The sequence below is a fragment of the Zalophus californianus genome, chromosome 7, assembly GCF_009762305.2.
Source record: "Zalophus californianus isolate mZalCal1 chromosome 7, mZalCal1.pri.v2, whole genome shotgun sequence".
Taxonomy (NCBI): domain Eukaryota; kingdom Metazoa; phylum Chordata; class Mammalia; order Carnivora; family Otariidae; genus Zalophus; species Zalophus californianus.
In genome coordinates this window covers 49,398,693-49,409,223 of record NC_045601.1, presented here as the reverse complement: position 1 = coordinate 49,409,223, position 10,531 = coordinate 49,398,693, and the positions used below count along the sequence as shown (strand labels likewise).

The 10,531-nt window shown below is 40.3% G+C and overlaps 1 pseudogene across 1 annotated transcript; it reads right to left on the bottom strand.

Moving 5' to 3' along the window:
• Nucleotides 1–8,965: 8,965 nt before the first annotated feature.
• Nucleotides 8,966–10,233, bottom strand: LOC113927880 (annotated as a pseudogene). Its single transcript, XR_003521759.2, has one exon. The product of XR_003521759.2 is annotated as an RNA-binding motif, single-stranded-interacting protein 1-like (transcript).
• Nucleotides 10,234–10,531: the final 298 nt, after the last annotated feature.

Here is a 10,531-nt window from a genome sequence, read left to right as displayed (position 1 = left end):
TATTTGTGCAACTTCCTGTTGTCTACTACTATTTCAAACTAAAAAAAAAAATTATAGCTAATAATGATATATATCATTATTCATTAGTTGTATTATTTAAAATTTCATGCATTTTTATTTTAATTCTTTAGATAGATTGGAGATGTAAGTATAGTGACAGTGTCTCATAATTGTCCTACTTCAAGTCAATATTGTAATTCAATGCAGTTCAGCTCCATTCATTTCAATAAACATTTGAGGGCCTACTAGACACAAAATTAATGAGTTTTGCTCTGCTCACCATTAATATTATATTGTCAATCCAGCCTAGCACAGTGATGTGTATACAGTGAGATCTCAAAACATGGTATCATTTGCTAGCCTTATTAATTTTTATGGTGATGTGTGATAGACCCCTTATTTACATAAACACTGCATTTTCTTTGTTTCCTTTCTCTGAAAAATGGAACATAATGTAAGGAAAATACATTTTCCAAATTAATTTCTGTTCTTTAGATTTCTAAGCCACAAGTACTGATGAAAATATGGATTTGATATATGTATGGATTTGATCCATGCATATATTTTATGTTTTAAGTTGCAAGTATGTTTTAGTATCTTTCAAAAGGCATAATATATATTTCTATTCTTACCTTGAAATCAGGAAAAAAACAGCTTACGCTACCAAATGACATTCTTGGTTTTTTTTTTTTCTTTAATAATCACTAAGCTTAAATTTGTGGGGAGGAGTGCAATTTTCTTAATGTTTTCTACGTGGTTCAACATTCCCAGACAGCAATTACAAGCCAAATATCATTTCAGTAAATGAGAAATTCTTGTTTTCATGTACTGATTGGCTTTATTACACATGAAGGTTAATTGGGAGGCTTCTGGAGCTTATCTGGGTAATGATGAACAGCTGCAACAGATTGCACTTCCCCTGCCCCCACCTCATTTTGACCGAACTGCACCCAAACAAAACCTCCTGCAAAGGGAACATGATTAAACGGCACCACAGACCCTGGTTGCAGTTGTATCTGAGTGAACATCACAGGAAGCCGGAGGGAAACAGAAAGCCCGAGAGGAAATGCTCAGTTTAGCAGTGGTGCCCCCGCCCCTCCCCAGACCACTGCAGCTATCGGATTTGACTCCTGGGGTTCCTAAGTAATGTGCTTAACTAGATCTTTATCCTGCACGAGTAAGTGGTACCACCCACAGCAAAAATGTGCTTGATAACAGAGGCACTCAGTGGCGGATTTTTCTAGCCCCACTGTAAAAGTCACCCTGCTGACAATCAGTAGCAGAGAGAAAGGATGGCTCTGACTGCTTTGAAGAGCTTCTAGAGTACATTACCTGTCTCATAAGATCTTTAATAACAACAGCTAATGTGTTTGAGTGACTTGTCATGGGCCAAGCGTTGTACTAAGTATGTGTCATGTGCCGCCTCAGCTAATGCTTCTCTATAACTCTAGGGTAGAATTATTATGTAGGTGTTAGAGGTGATACCTAGAGGACTTAGGGGCTTGTCTAGGGTCACAAAGCCAGTGGTTGTTTGAGCCTGGGCCTAAGTCCAGGTCCATCCTTCCCTAGAGACTCACTTTTCCTCACGGGTAGGTTAACAGATAATGCCGTTCAGAGAACTCATTCAGAGGAAGAGTTGCCTGGTAGAGAAGTTATTAGGGTGGTAGATATCTTTCCACTTCAGTTATCAATTGGCCAAGTCACCAAGTGGATAGCCAATACTCTCTCTGGTTATCTACATGCGTATTTGGGGTGGCCTGCTTTTCACTGGGTGGTGTTGTGATACTGCCGTGTGTGTTTAGGGAGTTAAAGTTTTCAGGTAAAAGCAACTTGCTTAGTGATAAAGGAAGAGTTAATAATGCTTTGGATGGCAGATGGATGTGCGCCATTGGTGCCCTCTCTTGCTGGCAGGCTTTGCCTCATCCAAGGCTCCTCTAGCCCATGTGCTCCGCTTTGACCCTTTCTACACAGCTTGGTCCTGTCATGATCTTCAGCTGAGGCATTAAGGGGCTTCACAAACAGTCTTTCATCTCACTGGTTTTCAAATGATTTCCTCTACCTCTCTTATCTTTTCAGTTTATGATAGCAAGGAAGTGTGGTAATAGCTTAAGAGGGCAGGTTTGGAATCAGACAGAACCAGGTTCAAATTCTAGTACAGGAACTTGCTGATACTTAGACACATATTTTGGTCAAGTCACTTAATTTCTCTGAGCTTCAGTTTTCTCATCTGTAAAATGTGAGCAATGACACAATATTTTTGAGTTGTCGTGGGAATTACATGAGAAGATTCATGTGAAGCCCTATTTCTGGCACAATGGAAGTGTTCAAATGTTAGTCAAAAGTAATTATCAACAACAAGAACAATTCAACCCCATTCATTTCCAGTCCTTTATACCTGCTCTTCCCATAATTTGGAATTCTTTTTTTCTTCTTCACTAATCTCTGAGCTTCCTTAGGCTCCAATGTGCCATTTAGCAAACATGAAGACCATGCATGTGTAGTTCTGTGCAATTTCAAAACTTACATTGCTCTGTATTCTAGCTGCCAAACACTGTAATAACCACCACTGTCTTAATTTTTCTTTCTCTGATACATTATTTAGCACCTGTGTAAACCTAAGCAGCTGTGCTCAACTACATATAAATGTTTGCTTATATGCTTCTGTTCCACTTATTTATGTGATTCTGTGTACAGCTAGTTTCTTTATTAAATTATATACTCCCCAGGGCCAAGGATCACATTTTCTACTTTCGCAACAGGTCTGGGTGTCCTTCCAAGAACAGATTTTTAGGAAGGCTGAAACTAAAACATATAGTTCTGCTTTAATGAGATGTTAATGGCAAATTTCCAAACATTGTGTTTTTATCTAGGGCATTATTTCTTGAAGAAATGTCAGCAATGCCCAGCATTCTATAGAAATGTTCAATCTGGGGGCCTAGAGTTGGTGACTTTTGACATTTAAAGAATTAAAAGAACAAGTCTGTGATTTGAGAAATAAGTCAACATTAACAAAAAGAAAGAAAGGGTTTAGGGGCACCTGGGTGGCTCAGTCCGTTAAGCGTGTGACTCTTGGTTTCAGCTCACATCATGATCTTGGGGTTGGAAGAGTGAGCCCCAGGACAGCTCCGTGCTCAGCAGGGAGTCTCTTTGGGATTGTCTTTCTCCTTCTACCTCTGCCACTCCCCCCGCTTGTGCTCTCTCTCCCTCTCTCTCTAAAATAAGAAATACGTCTTTTTAAAAGAAAAGAAAGGAAGGGTTTAGTAATTTAGTAATTGTTACTTTCAAGAAAACTTTAGACTATATTTCCTTTGATCAGTGAAGTGATTGATACATTGGATTAAGAAAATCTCAAGTCATGCATAATGGTCATAATAATAATTGTTGCACTTTTCGAGCCCTGAGTAGGTGTTGGTGCCTTGTTAGGAGCTAGGTTTGTCTTGTCTCAACTAGTCTTCCCAGCGCTCCCAGGGGTAGGCATCATGTTCCTCCCCATGTCACATACAAAGAAACTAACGTTTAACCCATTGTCGGGAATGCAGCTGAAAAGTGATGGAGCCCGGCCACGCTGACCACTGAGCGACACAGCCTCCTTCACGCGAGGGAGTTTTACAGATGAACTATAAAGATAATTCCAGCAGTCCTCTTTTCTGTCATCCACACCACCTCTTCCTGCCCCCCCCAACAAAGGGAAAGAAAATTCTATTAGTATATTTATGATTGCTTAGTGTAAATAAATAATGACAACTGCAGGGGTTTTGGACGGTTTGCAAGAAAAACTGAAGAAAGAAAAAGAAAACTCTCTCCCTAGTTGTCTGCCATCATAAGCTCTTGCTCTCCACTGGGCTGGCTCTCTATTCCCTGCCTGCTGGTGGAGTCCTCAAGAGAGCCTTGCTTGTCCTGTCAGAAGGAAGCCATTAGGGAAAATGCCTCACTGCCTTTCAGAGGACAGACAGGAAATATCTTTTGCTTTCTTTCTTTTACTCTTATCTTCTTCCTTTTCCTTCCCCAGCTCTGTTCTTTTGGAATAAGTAACGGCTAACTTCACCCAGGCGTTGGGTAACTTGAGCCCTCCCGGGGCACAGTCCCAGAACGCTGGCTCTGAACACGCACCACACGCAGCTGCTTGGGGCCCTGCTTTTTGGCAGCCTTACAGCTCTCATCTGCTCCTTCTGGATCTCAGGACCCGGCAGTTATGGAGCTGGCCTCTGGGCCTGCACGTAAGGCATGCTTTAATAAGAAAAACATCGAGTTGGTCTCTTCCAACTTCAAACATTCTGTGAGTCTCTCAGCCTTGAGTCCTACGGGATCCAAGAACTTCTCAGTGGAGTCAGGACGACACTGAGGCTAGTTTGTGGGAGAATCCTTTATTTGTTCTCTTTTACAACAGGGGTACCTAGAGAGTTTCCAGGTCATGGCAACATGCTACATTCTACCCAATGGCAGAGGGGAGAGGGCCAGGGGGAGCATCAGGCTCCCCAAAAGCCTGGGCTCTGACGGGTGCTCTGCTGCATTCATACTTTGTAATTCTGTGCCCTGTTTCTTAAAGAGGCCTCCCAAATTGTATAATTTTCAGGCCACTTAAAACCTGGTTGGTCGCTTTTTGATCAGTGGTTCAATCTATTACCATGTTTGACTAACAAGTTTAAACCATTGACAGTTAAATATGAAGAGGTTAGTGCAAATACTATGAACAACTAACATTTCTTGAGTCTTCATGTGTATCAGGCACTGTTGTAAATATTTTTCTTGTATTAACTTCTTCAATCCTCACAAAAAGCCTAAGCAGTAAGGTCTACTATTAGCCCATTTTTAGGATGGGGATATTAAGTAACTCACCCCAGGGTTCCTGCTAGTAAGTAACAAAGATTGTACTTGAGCCTATCCAGAACCTCGCTGTCAGCCACGGTACTCTGCTGGTATGAACTGAATTTTTATTTTACTTCTGGTTCATTTGATGTCTTTGTTCTTTGTCTTCACTAAGTCAATGCATTTCTTTTTGCCTTAGTTTCCTCATCAGATTTTATCTCTCTCCTTTCCAGAGATAAGAATGGATTTACACATTTGGTATAGGAGACTGGAATCAAAGAAGCTGCAAATCTCCAACCAAAATCCAGAGAAGGCAAATGACTTGCCATTTGGCAACAGAAGTGGGATGGGGACTTCAATGCTCTATTTCCCACTCCTCTAAGTAAAGGCTCTTCTACAGAACATACTTACTTCGTAGTGAGTATAGTATAGTGTGGTAGTTAAGTACCGAGCAGAATAGAACTTCTATCTGTATTCAAAGTTTGGCTTAAATCAGTGTTCTTATCTTAATTTTAAAAATTGAAAAAGCTTTTTTATTTTATGTGTAAATAATTGTATCTTTGTTCACTTCAAAAGAAATTCCAGGCTGTATTACAAAAGGGAGCAGTTAACTTCTGTGACTCACATTATCATTACTTTTTAAAAAGAGCCATTCAATAAATAAACAGCTCATTTTTCAGTTCAGTGTTGTTTATGTTTTCACCACATTCTTCTATAACATCTAACATAAATATATAAGTTGAAGTTGTTTGCTTAGAGGAGTCCAAAACATTTACTCCCACGTGTGGAATGAATGTAGATTTTTCTCTTGAAGCTTAGAGGTTTCTCACAGTATTATGTGGTTAGCTGGAGTTTCGTCCATACTAAAGGTCATTGCAAATCTGAAACCCTCAGGAAACACATTGTATTACTGTTCTTGAACCACTTGAGCATTACAGATTGGTTGAGTTAAAAAACCATATAATGGATAAAAAGCACAAAGTTGTATTATTATGGTTTTCTTCATGTAACACCAGATTTTTTAACTGTTGCTTTAAATGTGTATGACAACAGCTCCCTCAAATTTTAAATAAATGACCTTCTCTATTATTTCTTCTTGCATTTTCTGTGTGTAACACATGAAGGCTCACAATATTTTCTGCCCTCACCTAACCCACACAAAGAATTTCCACTCTTCACATTTTGCAATAATTCCTCGCTAAGCCTTAGGGCTATAAAGGTAACTTAAATGTCAGGAGACCCAACTCGCCCAGTCAGACCTCTGAGACTTCTCACCTCCAACCCCTGAGCCTGTCAGTCTCCCCAGTCCTAAATAAGGCGAGAAAGAGAGGAAACAATGCCTCTCATCTACTCTAACTTCTCCTCAAGAGACCACACTGCGGTTCTGGTTTTTTTCACTTTCACATTCTTGGAAAGAGAGTTGACGTGTGTTACCTCAATGTCCTTACCTCTTTCAGTCCTTGGAAGCCTCTTCATCTTCGTGACTGCAGCACGAAGATGGTTGGCCACTCCATTTTCTGAACTCTTCCCCTCTTTACTTTCTAGACACTACCCGCTTTTGGTTCTCTTCTTAGCTCTTGGACTACTTTCCCCCCCCATGTCCCTTTTAATGATTCCTCTTCCCCTGCCCCAAACCTAAATGGTATCTAAATTTCTCATTGTATTTGTTGTTCCCTTCTTCATCTTTACAAATCACCCTGAGTGATTTCTCCCACTCTCTTGGCAAGAAGTCTATCATTTTTTTTCTACAAGTTCTACAAGTTCGAGCCTCCTGCTTGATCCTCTTATCTGACCACCAGACACAAACATCCAGCTGACCTTGAACTGCTCCAGCTGGAAGAACCGAAGCACCTTAAATTCAACATGTACAAAAAGAAAACTATCATCTTCTCTGTAAGATCCGTCCTTTGCTTTGTAGTCTATATGGACATGGGTAAATGTCATCACTGTTGATGATCTATTCATCTTAAAATGTCAGAGTTCTTTACCTCCTCCTCTACGTTACTCCAGTAGCCAATCGTCCACCAAAATCTTGGCAAGTCTATCTTGAAATGCCTCTCAAATTCATCTACTCTCCTCTCTTCCCATTGTTATTCTTTTAAATATGTCACATATAGTCACAGATAATTCTATCTGCTTAGCTGATATGTCCGATTGCAATATCTCCCTCCTTCCCTTCACCTCCACTGTATTCTCTTTATGTCACCAGGATGGTCTTTCCAAATATGCATCTTATCAGGAGATGCCTCTGTTTACAAACCTACGGTTCTTTAAAGATCTGTAGCATTAGGTGGGAGAACAATCATACAACAGAATATAAGGAATAATCTCACTCTTAGTAAAAATAACACAAAGGACCACACACACACCACCACAAAATATGAGTAGTGCTTATCTTGTTATTGCTGACCCATGGCATTGGGATGAGTTAAATTTTCTTCTTTTTGCTAGCTCTTATTTTCTGTACTGAGCGTGTGTGACTTAAGTCACAAGGCAAAAATACTATTCAAAAACAAACTGATGGGGTAAAAAAGAAGCTGACTTAAGTAACTTTAGAAAATAATGTTTTTACTAGATACGGTAAGGCTGAAAACAAAAAGAACTATACATAAACACTCTGCTCTGGCTGGTAAATTCATTTCTCACAGGGTTATGGGTTAGTAATTTTGTAACTCTATAAGCACACAAGGGCTAAATGAATATGTAAATAAATTGTAGATAAAGGGAAGGTTTCCCACTGTCAGGGATGGAAGTTATAAATAAGCAGGAAAGGCTAGAATAAGCTCTGTAGTGCGGAATTAGCATTGGAAACATCAGTTCAAACTCACATTTAGTTTATTATTTAGACAGATAAATACAGAAATAATTATAAATATGTGTGTATATGCTTAGTATACATGTTTATATTTCCCTGATCTATCCTTAGAGAGGGCATAGAAGCAGTAAAACTCCAGCAGCAACAATCATACCCAGCACCTAGATCTTGGTTTCCAGATGTCATTTTCCAACAAAAGAACCAAGCCTCCTTGAAGAAATGTTTGATTTCAGTCCTGGGTCAGGGAAAATCCAAGGTAAACCTGGGGCATTTGTGATGTCAGAATGAAAGGAAATGCATTTTTTTTTTTTTTTTAAAGAGGAAGCATGTCAAAAGGACATAGGAGCCAACTTGAAAGAGCCTGAAATGGCCAGAGGTGGAATGATTTGAGGAAAAAAAAAAAGCCACATTGGAATTGGATTAAAACTTGAAAAACAAAACAAAAACCTGGTTCTGTTCTAATATAAATAACTGATTGAATAAATAAATAAATACATAAATAAAGGAGAAGAGGCAAATCTTTCTTAAAGGGTTCCAAATAATACATGTAGACGCTACTTCCCTGTCCTGGGAATGGTGGGGGGCGGTGCGGGTGGTTGGTGGTGGAGCTTGATTCCTTCTGTGCAGGCTAGACTTAGCAGCTCTCTCCTAATGAATTGCCCTGACTTGCAAGTTTCTTGTGAAACTGAAACACTCTAAGTTTATTTCAGGAACATGACAATTCATTAGAAGAGGGGAAAAGTTGTCTCCACCTCATGGAGAATCCTGACAGAGGCACCTCAACAGTGTGAGCAGTCTTGACCTCACTAGTGATAAGCATTTTTTTTAAAGCCAAAAATCTCAGCAACTTTTATTGACTACCTTTTAAAAGCTCTATGTTGCTGTTTTACAAGGCGTAACAGACCAGCTCACCTGGTCCAAGCATTCTACATCATTAGTTGGAACTAACTTGTACTGAAACAGCTACAGCATCAAAGGAGTTAAGGCAAACTGGAATTCATAGAAAAGGAGAAGACACTTCACACTACGCTGAAAGAAAAATGGAAAAGCTAAGAAGAGAGACGCGGAGGGCAACACTGAATACAGCGACACTCACACTGGCAAGCACGGAACACCATGGGAAAGTCGGACTACTTCAATGTCAGAGTCCATTGCATACAGCGGAAGAAAACGCAAATTAAACACAAAATGGACAAAAACCACAAAAATCCGGTCATGTACTTGGATAAGTCTTCATGGTCTTTGTGAATACCCAGAAAATTGAAGTTTTCTTTTTCTTTTCTTTTTTGCATCGTAACATTTGATAACAGTCTTTTTTTTTTACTTTTTTTTTTGCTTGGGGGAACAGCTACTAGACGAATTTAAGGGTTTTATGCACCTTATAGAACTTACAGCAAAAATAGTTTTAGTTGATTTCATTATAAATAACATTTTCAAGAACCTGTGCAAAACTGTCAATAATTTCCTAAAGCACAATAGATCAGAAAAATCCAAGATTTTTCAGCCTTCACACCCTTCTTCCTGTAAGAACGCCCTTCTGTACATCTCACAGTTACTTATTAGGTTGAAAGGTATATGGTGAATGGTCATTAGACGTCTCGACAGCCACCTGCTGCTGACCACTCGCTTCCTCAACGGGAACCGTCGTGGTCTGCACATGTGTATTCTGCGGCAAATAAGCTCCTTGCGTGGCTGATGTTGCAGGCATGTATGTTCTGGTGCTGCCTAGTGACAGATGACTCATCTGCTGGGCCAGAGGGCTGATCATAGATGCTGGCTATAGTGACATGGTGTGCTCATCGAGGGAGTTAACACGGCCCTGAGGTGCTGTAGGATATACGGTTGAGGTTGCATCCAAGAAGGACTTTGCCCCTGGTAGGCAGATACAGGAGATGCAATATAGGGTGTAAGAGAAGTTTGAGTGATCATTCGGTTTGTAGCAATACTGTATGGTGAAGGAAAAAATCTGTTCTGTATAGCAGCTGTGGTTGGGTCATAAGTAAATGTCATTCCAGCAAGTCTCACTTCTCCTTCTCTATGCCACGGTCTTCCATTAGGGATGTGTTTGTTTGGGTTCTGCCTCTTCTTCTGTCCTCTGAGACCACAAACTTACACAATAAAGGTTCTGTAGGAGCAGAAACTCCAGGTGGTGTCTTAATGAGTTTTCCATTAAAATGACCAATAACGGCTTCACACTTATCTGTCGATGCCATCCTAGCAAAGCCAACACCACGACTTGTACCACTGGAATCATGTAGTATCCTTGTAGAAATAACTTGTCCAAATGGTCAGAGCATATTTTCAAGTTCTTGCTCATCCATGGACAGTGGCAAATTAGAAATATATAGGTTAGTAGGGTCTTGTTCCTGTTGCTTTGCCATTTAAGCTTGAACCCCACTAGCCTTCAGGGCAGACACAGCTTTCTGGGCTGCTGCAGGACTGTCGAAGTCGACAAAACCATAACCTTTGCATTTGTTTGTTGTCTTACCCAAAATTGCCTTTGTGGAGACTATTTTCCCAGATAGCTAGCACAGCTTCACAAGGTCCTGGTCTGTGGTGTTGTGAGGCCGTCCCCGGATATAGAGGTTCGCTGTGATATGCAATTTTGACATCATGTCCTCACCATGTAATGCAATGAATGGGGCGTGTCCCCTCTGAAGAATTCTTCCCCAAATCATGAGAAAACATCAGACAGATTGAAACTGAGGGTCATTCCACAAATATCTGACTAGTACTCCTCAAAAGTGTCAAGGTCATAAAAAACAAGAAAGGCTAAGAAACTTTCATAGATGAGAGGAGACTAGGAACAGGATGATTAAACCTGGTGTGGTGCCCTGGACTGGCCTCGGGACGGAGGAAGGACATCAGCGGAAGAAAGGTGAAACTGGAATGAAGACTGCAGTTTATTTT